Source organism: Aquarana catesbeiana, linkage group LG02 (genome assembly GCF_042186555.1).
Source record: "Aquarana catesbeiana isolate 2022-GZ linkage group LG02, ASM4218655v1, whole genome shotgun sequence".
NCBI lineage: Eukaryota > Metazoa > Chordata > Amphibia > Anura > Ranidae > Aquarana > Aquarana catesbeiana.
This window is the reverse complement of record NC_133325.1, coordinates 153,091,163-153,103,817: the sequence shown is the minus strand read 5'-3', so window position 1 is coordinate 153,103,817 and position 12,655 is coordinate 153,091,163. Positions and strand designations below refer to the sequence as shown.

The 12,655-nt window shown below is 42.0% G+C and overlaps 1 protein-coding gene across 2 annotated transcripts in view; it reads left to right on the top strand.

Moving 5' to 3' along the window:
* Positions 1-7,101, top strand: part of PPP1R1A (protein phosphatase 1 regulatory inhibitor subunit 1A) — a 242,199-nt gene extending 235,098 nt beyond the window's left edge. For both annotated transcript variants that reach the window (XM_073613645.1, XM_073613644.1), the window contains one exon: positions 6,471-7,101. The gene's annotated coding sequence lies outside the window, so the exon portion shown is untranslated. The remainder of the gene's footprint in view (positions 1-6,470) is intronic.
* Positions 7,102-12,655: the final 5,554 nt, after the last annotated feature.

The window sequence follows — 12,655 nt, the reverse complement described above, 5'->3', positions numbered from 1 at the left end:
TCCTCTCCTCTCGTGTTAACATCTACACACCACCATCCACTGGGGACCCGCTGAGTGACCACAGTATTATACTGTTATATGCCTATTGCTCTTTATATTAGTGTGAGTAGCCATTTGGCTGATTTTAATTAAATATACCATTCCTTGCAGATTCTGCTGTGTTAGCGCACCTTGTTTTTCTCCCATTGTTCTTCCAGAGACTGCTTCGCTCTCAAGGGAGCTGCCACTAATGCTGCATACATACAGTCAGGTCCATAAATATTGGGACATCGACACAATTCTAATCTTTTTGGCTCTATACACCATTACAATGGATTTGAAATGAAATGAACAAGCTGTGCTTTAACTGCAGACTTTCAGCTTTAATTTTAGGGTATTTACATCCAAAATCAGGTGAACGGTGTAGGAATTACAGCAGTTTGTATATGTGCCTCCCACTTTTTAAGGGACCAAAAGTAATGGGACAGATTAACAATCATCCATCAAACTTTAACTTTTTAATACTTGGTTGCAAATCCTTTGCAGTCAATTGCAGGCTGAAGTCTGGAACGCATAGACATCACCAGACGCTGGGTTTCATCACTGGTGATGCTCTGCCAGGCCTCTACTGCAACTGTCTTCAGTTCCTGCTTGTTCTTGGGGCATTTTCCCTTCAGTTTTGTCTTCAGCAAGTGAAATGCATGCTCAATCGGATTCAGGTCAGGTGATTGAATTGGCCATTGCATAACATTCCACTTCTTTACCTTAAAAAACTCTTTGGTTGCTTTCGCAGTATGCTTCGGGTCATTGTCCATCTGCACTGTGAATCGCCGTCCAATGAGTTCTGAAGCATTTTGCTGAATATGAGCAGATAATATTGCCCAAAACACTTCAGCATTCATCCTGCTGCTTTTGTCAGCAGTCACATCATCAATAAATACAAGAGAACCAGTTCCATTGGCAGCCATACATGCCCACGCCATGACACTACCACCACCATGCTTCACTGATGAAGTGGTATGCTTTGGATCATGAGCAGTTCCTTTCCTTCTCCATACTCTTCTCTTCCCATCACTCTGGTACAAGTAGATCTTGATCTCATCTGTCCATAGGATGTTGTTCCAGAACTCTGAAGGCTTTTTTAGATGTTGTTTGGCAAACTCTAATCTGGCCTTCCTGTTTTTGAGGCTCTCTAATGGTTTACATCTTGTGGTGAACCCTCTGTATTCACTCTGATGAAGTCTTCTCTTGATTGTTGACTTTGACACACATACACCTACCTCCTGGAGAGTGTTCTTGATCTGACCAACTGTTGTGAAGGGTGTTTTCTTCACCAGGGAAAGAATTCTTCGGTCATCCACCACAGTTGTTTTCCACGGTCTTCCGGGTCTTTTGGTGTTGCTGAGCTCACCGGTGCGTTCTTTCTTTTTAAGGATGTTCCAAACAGTTGATTTGGCCACACCTAATGTTTTTGCTATCTCTCTGATGTTTTTTTTTTGTTTTTTCAGCCTAATGATGGCTTGCTTCACTGATAGTGACAGTTCTTTGGATCTCATATTGAGAGTTGACAGTAACAGATTCCAAATGCAAATAGCACACTTGAAATGAACTCTGGGCCTTTTATCTGCTCCTTGTAAATGGGATAATGAGGGAATAACACACACCTGGCCATGGAACAGCTGAGTAGCCAATTGTCCCATTAATTTTGGTCCCTTAAAAAGTGGGAGGCACATATACAAACTGTTGTAATTCCTACACCGTTTACCTGATTTGGATGCAAATACCCTCAAATTAAAGCTGAAAGTCTGCAGTTAAAGCACATCTTGTTCGTTTAATTTCAAACCCATTGTGGTGGTGTATAGAGCCAAAAAGATTACAATTGTGTCGATGTCCCAATATTTATGGACCTGACTGTATACTTACTGGATTATTTGAACTTTTAGTTGTGTTATTAGTGTGTTTCGGTACCCTCTTGTGCGCCATTCTGTTTTTGTCTGGTTGGCGCAGAATGCACTGTGCAGAGAGCAGTGTGTTGCAGGGTGGGAGAACACCCGCCGAACACCCTGAAAATTTGGGGGGGGGGGCAAACAGCCAATGTTTGCTTGAACTCATGCTCGGGCTGAACTGTTCGCCCAACACTATGTAGGAGTAGTGCAGAGGGTATGTGCACAGAGAGTATGTACAGTAAAGGAGTGCTGTGGGTATGACAGGGCAGCATGTTAAAAACAATGCAGAGGGTATGACTGGGTGCAGCGTATGTAGGAGCAGTGTGGAGGATATGACAGCAGGGAATTTGATATAACAGTAATGGCACTTTTCCGGCAGTATGGTCTCTTTAACATGACCTGCGCCTAATTGATGAAAGCCGTGCTCCAGTTTCGGTACAACAAGTACCGACTAGGGATGAGCTTTGAGTGGGGCGTTCGTGGTAAATCTGAGTGCCCCATTATTATAGGTTAGTTAGTGGCAGTGTATTTGATATATATATATATATATATATATATATATATATATATATATATATATATATATATATAGTGGGGACGCAAAGTATTCAGACCCCCTTCAATTTTTCACTCTTTGTTATATTGCAGCCATTTGATAAAATCATTTAAGTTCATTTTTTTTCCTCATTAATGTACACACAGCACCCCATATTGACAGAAGAACACAGAATTGTTGACATTTTTGCAGATTTATTAAAAAAGAAAAACTGAAATATCACATGGTCCTAAGTATTCAGACCCTTTGCTCAGTATTTAGTAGAAGCACCCTTTTGATCTAATACAGCCATGAGTCTTTTTGGGAAAGATGCAACAAGTTTTTCACACCTAGATTTGGGGATCCTCTGCCATTCCTCCTTGCAGATCCTCTCCAGTTCTGTCAGGTTGCATGGTAAACGTTGGTGGACAGACATTTTTAGGTCTCTCCAGAGATGCTCAATTGGGTTTAAGTCAGGGCTCTGGCTGGGCCATTCAAGAACAGTCACGGAGTTGTTGTGATGCCACTCCTTCGTTATTTTAGCTGTGTGCTTAGGGTCATTGTCTTGTTGGAAGGTAAACCTTCGGCCCAGTCTGAGGTCCTGAGCACTCTGGAGAAGGTTTTCGTCCAGGATATCCCTGTACTTGGCCGCATTCATCTTTCCCTCGATTGCAACCAGTTGTTCTGTCCCTGCAGCTGAAAAACACCCCCACAGCATGATGCTGCCACCACCATGCTTCACTGTTGGGACTGTATTGGACAGGTGATGAGCAGTGCCTGGTTTTCTCCACACATACCACTTAGAATTAAGGCCAAAAAGTTCTATCTTGGTCTCATCAGACCAAAGAATCTTCTTTCTCACCATCTTGCACTGAGTCGTGCACTGAGGAGAGGCTTCCATCGGGCCACTTTGCCATAAAGCCCCGACTGGTGGAGGGCTGCAGTGATGGTTGACTTTCTACAACTTTCTCCCATCTCCCGACTGCATCCCTGGAGCTCAGCTACAATTTTTCCGCAGAGTATATAGTGCAGTCCTTACAGTATATATACTGCAGTTGAGAGTATATAGGTCCCTCAGTGTAGTATATATAATACAGTACAGGGTGTATAGTGCAGTGTACAATATATAATATAGGGTATTGAAGTGGTTAAGGGGAGCCCTATGACAGAATTAAGAAAAAAAACGGCATGGGTTTCCCCTCCCATCCATACCAGGCCCTTTGGGTCTGGTATGGATTTTGGGGGGGGGACCCACACGCCATTTTTTAAAAAACAATTGGCATGGAGTTCACCTTAATATCCATACCAGACCTGAAGGGCCTGGAATGGACAGAGGGGGGACCCACGCTGTTTTTATAAATTATTTTCTTACGTATATTGCAGGGATCTGGCAATACATTATAGCCGTGAGCAATTTCAATTAAATTTTTTCCTTTAGAAATGTAATTTTACTGCAGTAGTTTTCTAAACATGCATACTAAGAAGAAATCCCAGGCACTATATTTAACCACTTGCCGACCAGCCGCCGTCATTATACAGCAGCAGGTCGGCACAATCCCGCGAGCCGTCGTAGCTATATGTCGGCTCCTTTAAGCAGGATAGCAGGCGCGCGTGCCGCCGGAAGCGCGCGAATGCATGCACCCGCTGCACTCGGGGGGTGCCGATGCTCGTGACTGGCTGTCACGATGACTGCAGGCCACGAGCGATTGCGGGCACGAGAAGCAGAACAGAGACGTGTGTAATTAAACACACAAATCCCTGTTCTGTTCTGAGAGGAGATGCAGATCGTGAGTTCCTAATAGCTAGAAACCACGATCTCCTATAGTTAGTCCCCTCCCCCTACAATTAGAACACACAGTCATTACATGCCTGACGAAGGGGTCCTGCGCGGTCCCGAAACGTTGCACCTTCCTTTGTGATGTGACTTCCTTTCATTAAAACCTTTTTGGATGACTTATTGCTGGTCCAAGGTGTGCTGGTGAAGATGTACGTATGTTTGATGCTTCCAGGACCCAACTGGTAATCGCTGCAGCACCCACCATTTTATGAGCCATTTTACCAGGAACATGTGCGATAGGACTATTGAACAGAACACACAGTCAGGGAACACAGTTAACCCCTTGATCGCCCCCTAGTGTTAACCCCTTCCCTGCGAGTGACATTTATACAGTAATCAGTGCATTTTTATAGCATTGATTGCTGTATAGTTGTCAATGGTCCCAAAAATGTGTCAAAAGTTTCCAATGTGTCCGCCATAATGTCACAGTCATGATAAAAATCACATATCGCCGCTATTACTAGTAAAAAAAAAAATCTATCCCCTATTTTGTAGATGCTAAAACTTTTGCGCAAACCAATCAATATACGCTTGTTGCGTTTTTGTTTTTTTTTGTCAAAAATATGTAGAACATATCGTCCTAAACCGAGAAAAAAATTAGCTTTTTTTAAAAAAAATTGGGGATATTTTTTATAGCAAAAAGTACAACGTCGCACGACCGCGCAATTGTCAGTTAAAGCAACGCAGTGCCGTATCGCAAAAAGTGCTCTGGTCATTGAGCAGCCAAATCTTCCGAGGCTGAAGTGGTTAAAGGAATATTTCATTTTTATTATTTCACTTTAAGCATTCTTAAAATCACTGCTCCTGAAAAAACGGCCGTTTTAAAAACTTTTTTTTGCATTGATACATGTCACCTGGGGCAGTATCCGGGTTCCTAAACACTTTTTATGGCAAGAACATGCATATAAGCCTTTAAAATGAGCACTTTTGATTTCTCACATTCGAGTCCAATAGACTTTAACGGTGTTTGCATGTTCGCAAAATTTTTTTGTTTGTTTGCAAGTTCTGGTGCAAACCGAACCGGGGGGGGTTTCGGCTCATCCATAGTACTGACACGTGCGCCAGACTCAGGTAGTTCTTACCAATGCCACTATTAGAATTTGTCACTATGGTTGTGAAAGATTCTAAAAGAATTATATCCAGTTTGTAGATAAGCAAACTCATGGTAATTAAGACAAACTTAAAGTTGATGTACAGGGGGGAGTGGGAGCGTTGTGTTCCCCATCAGGTCCACTTTGCCTGTGATTGACAACGCACGACAGTGAGCAGATTGATAACTGCTATTTAGTCCAATTAGAGTTTTCAACTCTACTCATTGTCAATCACAGGCAAGGTGGACCTAATGGGCAACTATTCTTACAGTTTCCTATCAGGATCCATCCACCCAACAACTCAAATCCATGGCTGCTGAATTTGTTGATGGTCAAAGCCTGATGGAGAGCTCTGAGACTAGTTCTCCATGAGGTCCACCTTGCATGTGATTCGACAGAGCACAGCAGTAGGCAGATTCAAAACCCGATATTGGACTTAATAGCAGCTATCCCCCCCACTGCCGTGTGCTGTCAATCAAAAGTAAAGTGGACTTGATAGAGAACTAGTGTTTCAGGCTTCACCCACTACTAGTACTCCTCGACAATGTGTCTGTCAGTGTGACAGTTGAAGTGGCCCGAGGAGGAAATATACTGAGGAAGGAGTGTCTAGGATGTTCCTGATACTTGAGGGATGTACTTCTTAATTTTGGGATGGAGTAGAGAATAGTTAACTTCTGCCAGACTTATTTTTTGCTGTTTGCGTATCGTTGAGCAGATTTCTCTTCGCTTTCTGTCTAGAAATAAAACATATGTGAGAGGAAATCTCTCCAAAGTAGAGAGAATTAGGAGATTTCTCCTCTATTTTCTTTCTCAGTGACAGCTAAAACATTGTGGTTCTCCCCCTTACTTTATGTGCTGGTGATAGAGGTCAGCAGAACATATAGACATGGGTAATTTTCCCAGTGGAGACACCAATAGCAATAAAGGCCTGACAATGATTTTAACAGTTCCCCACACTACACCAAAACGGAAAAAAAAGTTTTGGCTTTAGAGACACTGTAGGACAATAGACTATATTGGTATTCCAGAAGAGATGCTGCTTTGATGGAAAGAATAGTGCTAAACTAGGTTTTGTTTTTCAGTTGTACTTCAAATGTACCTGGAGCCAGGAAAGGACATCACCCTCTTCAATGCAGATGGAACCAGGCACATAAAGGATTCAGAAAGCCTTTGTTTTGGAAATAATGTTCTATGTCACATCTCTGCTGCTTGGGAGGTCTATGTCTGCACTGAGTCTACAGCAATAAATTGGAGGCCCCTCTAGAAGCAAAGAAACCCAGCATTGTTTGACATATTACCTCTGTCTGTTTGACTCTGTCTTCTCTTTACATATCTAAAAGGTGCTAGGCCCAACATCATAAGGACATTTATTTCCATTCTGTAAGAAAATCACTCAACAATACATTTTTTGGTACACTTAGACTTTTCTATGTTGAGATCTTTATGAACATCGGTCTCAATATTGGTCAAACCTGTAAGGTTTTTTACTTAATCTTCAGAAAACACAACACTTCTGCACAAATCACACAATAATAGAAATATAACAGAGTCTCACCTATACACTAGATGCACTCTCCCTGCTGGGGAGTTGTCCATAGACTAGGGAACTGGGGCACCAAGTTAGATTTTCCTTCTCTTTGTCTTATACAATGTACTATAAATCCAATTTATTCATGAATATAAAATAAAATACCTTTAATTGGTTTTACTAGATGTATTGTGTGTTAATTATGTAACAGTCTGTTTATGCATTTGAATGATGTGCGACCATTTGTGGTTTCAGGAAGCTACTACAGGTTGAATGCTTTGTATCAAGTCTGATAATAAAATTAAACATGGAATTAAGCATAAAAAGCAATGGTTAGGTTCGCATACATTACACATAAAATTACAAATCAGTTTTTTTTCTTAGTATAACAAATAATAGTGTGCTAAACCTGACATATATAATTAGTTAATAAACTTCAGTCAATAAATGAATATAACAGGATATATGTGCTGAATTTTTTTTTTTTGGTGAGCAGGCATTGCACACTGAGGTGGTAGTGAATATTTTCAGCACATATCCTGGAGAGACTGTCACGAATAATGGAGTGATTTCTAATCACGTTTTTCTCAGCATTCAATATAAATTGTATGCATGTGGATTTTTGTATATTTTTATATTTATAATTGGTCACTATTATATAAATTTATTCACTGGAGTTTATTAACTAATTATATATGTGAGGTTTAGCGCACTATTATTTGATATACTATCATTATTTGTGGTGTCAGAACACAGTTTGAATAGTTGCAGCTGTTCCCCATCTATATATATATATATATATATATAAAGTTTTTCAATTTTTTTCACATTTTGAGTTTAATCCGTATATGCGCTTCAGTATCTTCATAAGTTTTTTTTTCTTAGCTATCATATATGTTTACATTACTAATTCCAAATGTTAATGCCCCATCAAATGTGTCATGTTTAAGGTTCATTTTACTAACAGCCCCCCACCCCTAATTAAAAATGGCTTAAGTGGACTAAAAATGCTTAAAATAATTATTATGGGAAGTACCTGTATGTATAGAACTCTATGTATGACTCTCCAAGTGAGCATTTATTTAACCTAAAAGGATTGTCTGGTTGAAAGGTACTTTGCTGCCAAACAACCGCCAGCCCAGACATATTAGCAAGTCTACTGTATGACCTAGAAAGAGGACTGGATACAGTCCAGTGGTTACACAACTTAAAAAATATAAAATCACATAGCTAAAGGCTTAATGTTGGAGCTTAAAGTGTTACTAAACCCACAACAGAAAAATCAGTCTCTATTTGCGGTAGGACCGTCTTTAATATTGACTCTGGGCAAAAATGTCCCCCCCCCCCCCCACATGCAGTTTTGCTCTCTACCTGCTCTGAGACATACGATAAATAGCAGCTAGACTCAAAATCCATTTACTGAATCAGATCAGGTAGCGATTGCGATTGGTTGCCAGAGGTTACAGTGTATCATTACCGCTCACTGACTGGTTGCTAGAGGTTACAGCACACATTACGGCTCACTGATTAGTTGCTAGAGGTTACAGCACATGATTTCTGCTTGTTTATTGGTTGTTAGAGATTACTGTACATCAACACTGCTCACTGGTTGCTAGAGGTTACTGCACATCATTACTGCTTACTGATTGGTTGCTAGAGGTTACAGCACATCATATCCTCACTGCCTGCACACCATGGACTGCGGAGGTGAGGGGACCCATTAATAGACAGAAAACTCCTAGGGATTCTAGGACTCCTGGGATCAGTGGCAGTGCTGGGGGAGGGGAGGGTGTGATCAGTGGCAATGCTGATTTATTTTTTTACCAACTACCAATATAAAGAGGAGTTTCAACACTGGCCATCAATGTAATATGGTTTTACACTGACCATTAAGGTAATAGGGGTTTACACTGACCACTAATGTAAAAGGAAGCATTCACAGTAATCACCAATGTATGGAGGGATTTACACTAACCATCAATGTGAGGGCAACATTCACACTGGCCACTAGCGTGAATGAAAGGATTCTACACCAAGCCCTAATGTAATGAGAAGATTTACACTGACCACCAATGTAACTGAGACATTTAGCCTGCGTTCACATTTGTGTGTGTCGGGAATGCATGCAAAATTGCTTTCCTGACACTACAGAAACGTGCTTCCCTTTAGCAGATACACAGCAATGCCATGTGTCTTGGCACCGTGTGATTTTGAAAAAGGGTTTGGGACTTGCTTCCACATTTGTAGCGCATAGAGCAGTCCATTGAAATGAATGGGCTGCCCTACACGTGACCTACATCTTTATACACCCTGTCAGTACATCTTTGCATCCTAAAACCCATGCTAACCTCTGCACCCCAAACCTCCCCCATTCTCTCCACTCCAATCCCCCTCCCCTTTAACTCTACCTGCCTCCTCTGCTCATCTTTGCACCCACCTTCCTTACCGCTACATATCGCCTCGCTCACCTGTGCACCCTAAACTGTAATTCCTCCTCTGTCTACCTCTGCACACCCCACACTACCCTCCCCCCTAATTTGCTTACCTTTGCAGAACAGGCTGATGGTAGTCTTAATGACCACAGTAGTAGGCAGGACATTCAAGCATGCTCCTTTATCTCCCCAGTGGGCAGCATTTAGTATAGGTGATGGTGGATATGAAATCAGGGGAGCATGATATACACATGAATACCGCCTCTATTTACATATGAATGCTACCGCCCTCCGCTATTTATGAATATTTACATATGAATGTTGCTGCTATTTACATATCAATGTCAGTATTTACATGTAAACACAGGGTCTGCAGGTGAGTTATCTCTACACAACAATAGGGCAGAGCTGGGCGGCATTAGTAACAGAACTTCACACTGAGATATCAGGACACAGCATGGGACTAAAATCTCAAGGGACGAGGGAATTTAAACTGGGATAGTTGGCAAGTATGAGGCAGCTGCTTTGGGCACCACAACAATGACAGGGCCCAGGGCAACTGCCCCTTTTGCCCTGCCTTAAAAAAGCCCCTGATATGCAGTAAAGCATGCTTGTTATACTCAATGTGGCACCTAAGGGGATAATCCTCCGCATTGTGTAAAAAGGCTGGTTGATCCTGTCTTCTCTGATTCCCACCTTCTTTTACTGTCCCCAATCCATCTGCTGATAGAATGGAGCCTAGGGGCAAGCTGCACATACTCAGTTTGGTGTGTATTGCTGGAGAGGTTTTTTTTTTTTTGGGAGGGTGCATGTGATCAGCACAGGGCCAATCAGCACTGTCCAGACAGACTGTCAGGGTCATACCGCCTCATAGGGAAGTCAAAGGAGAATAAAAACTCCTCTTACAAGCTTTAACCAGTGCTCGGCCAGACTCTGATAGAAGTCACAAGACTTCTATATACTGCTGATGATAAAAGGTATTTAGCAGTTTATATTTACTAAAATGATTGCATTTCCATGTTCTGTGTACTGTGACCAGATATAGTGAATGCAGGGTCCCGAGTAGGGATGGGCCAAAGTGTGCACAGTTTAACATTATCTACAGAGCACAGTAAAAGCACAGTGGTGGATTTTTTATTTATTTTTGTACTGTGTTGATATTTAATTCACAATTTTTTTTTTTTTCTAGTTTCATGCGAGTTGGCAGCGCTGCACTATTTATACACAATACTTGATGGTGAGGTGATACACTATGAGTGATTAACGGCTGCAGATAGTTAATTACCGTATTTATCAGCGTATAATATGCACAGGCGTATAACACGCACATTCATTTTAAGAGGGAAGTTTCAGTAAAAAAAAAAACCTACATTTTAAATAAGGAACTTTAACCAACTCAATACTGTGCATTTTCGCCCCCTTCCTGCCCAAGCCATTTTTCAGCTTTCAGCGCTGTCGCAATTTAAATGACAATTTCGCGGTCATACAACACTCGACCCAAATGAAATTGTTATCATTTTTTTCCCACAAATAGAGCTTTCTTTTAGTGGTATTTGATCACCTCTGCGGTTTTTATTTTTTGCGCTATAAACAAAAGAAGAGTGACAAGTTTTTAAAAAAAACACAATAATTTTTACCTTTTGCGATAATAAATATCCAATTTTTTTTTTCTTTAAAACAAATTTTTTCTCAGTTTAGGCCGATATGTATTCTTGTACATATTTTTGGTAAAAAAAAAATCGCAATAAGCGTATATAGATTGGTTTGCGCAAAAGTTATAGTGTCTACAAAATAGGGGATAGTTTTATAACATTTTTATTTTTTTTTATTTTTTTACTAGTAATAGCGGCGATCTGCGATTTTTATTGTGACTGCGATATTGCGGCGGACACATCGGACACTTTTGACACATATTTAGGACCATTCACATTTATACAGCGATCCGTGCTATAAAAATGCATTGATTACTGTATAAATGTGACAGGCAGTGAAGGGGTTAACACTGGGTGGTGATGGAGGGGTTAACTGTGTTGCTAGGGGAGTGATTCTAACTGTAGGGGGCGGGGACTCACTAGGGGAGGAGACCGATCGGTGTTCCCCTGTACTGGGAACACACCATCGGTCTCCTCTCCTCTGATAGGACCGTGGATCTGTGTGTTTACACACACAGATCCACGGTCCTGCTGTGTTACCGGTAATCGCGGGTGCCCGGCGGACATCGCGGCCGCCGGGCACGCGCACCGGGTGCTTAGTGACACGGTGCGCGTGCGCGATCGCCGGCGGCAGCGCGCGCGCGCCCCCTGGTGGCCTAAGAAAGCGAGGACGTCATATGACGTCCGCCCGCAACGAGAGCTGCGCCGCCTGGCCGTCAATTGACGGCCAGCGGTCGGCAGGCGGTTAAAGCAAAATAAGGGTCAGTGCCCATCTGCAGCCTGACCATTGCCATCAATGCAGCCTGATCAATGCCCATCTGCAGCCTCACAAGTGCCATCAATGCAGCCTGACCATTGCCATCAATGCAGCAGCCTCACCATTGCCATCAGTGCAGCAGCCTCACCATTGCCATCAGTGCAGCAGCCTCACCATTGCCATCAGTGCAGCAGCCTCACCATTGCCATCAGTGCAGCAGTCTCACCATTGCTTTCAATGCAGCAGCCTCACCATTGCCATCAGTGCAGCCTGATCGAACAGAACAGTGGTCCAATGGCCGCCCAGGAGACGGGGCTTTCTATTACAAAGGCCGCCAAGTAAACAGGAGATCCTTACTGAATATAGTCTGAGAGCGCTCATCCCGCCCCACTCCCTGTCCCCTCCGAGGCAGCTAAAATTGAAGTATTGGCGTATAACACGCACACGCTATTTGCACCCGATTTTCATGGTGAAAAAGTGAGTGTTATACGCCAATAAATACAGTAATTGCAATTTGCAATATTACATTGATTTAATTATTTATTTATTTAATTTGCACGTAGCACTTTGTAGAGTGGCGCTGATTGATTTTTATATATAGATAGTTGTTTATAAAATGGACTACATATCAAAAAAGTGTTTTACAGTGCTAAATCTTTCATTCAGTTTTGAAATTGCTGCATTTATACATTTTAAAAAGCCAGTATAAACGAATGGTAGTGGTAAAAATTTGCGGGTTTAACTAATCATTTTCTTTTTGTACAATTCTCTAGTGACCCCTTTCACACTGGGGCACTTTGCAGGCGCTACAGCGCTAAAAATAGCACTTGCAAATCGCCCTGAAAGAGCCGCTGCTGTCTCTCCAGTGTGAAAGCCCCGAAGGCTTTCACACTGGAGC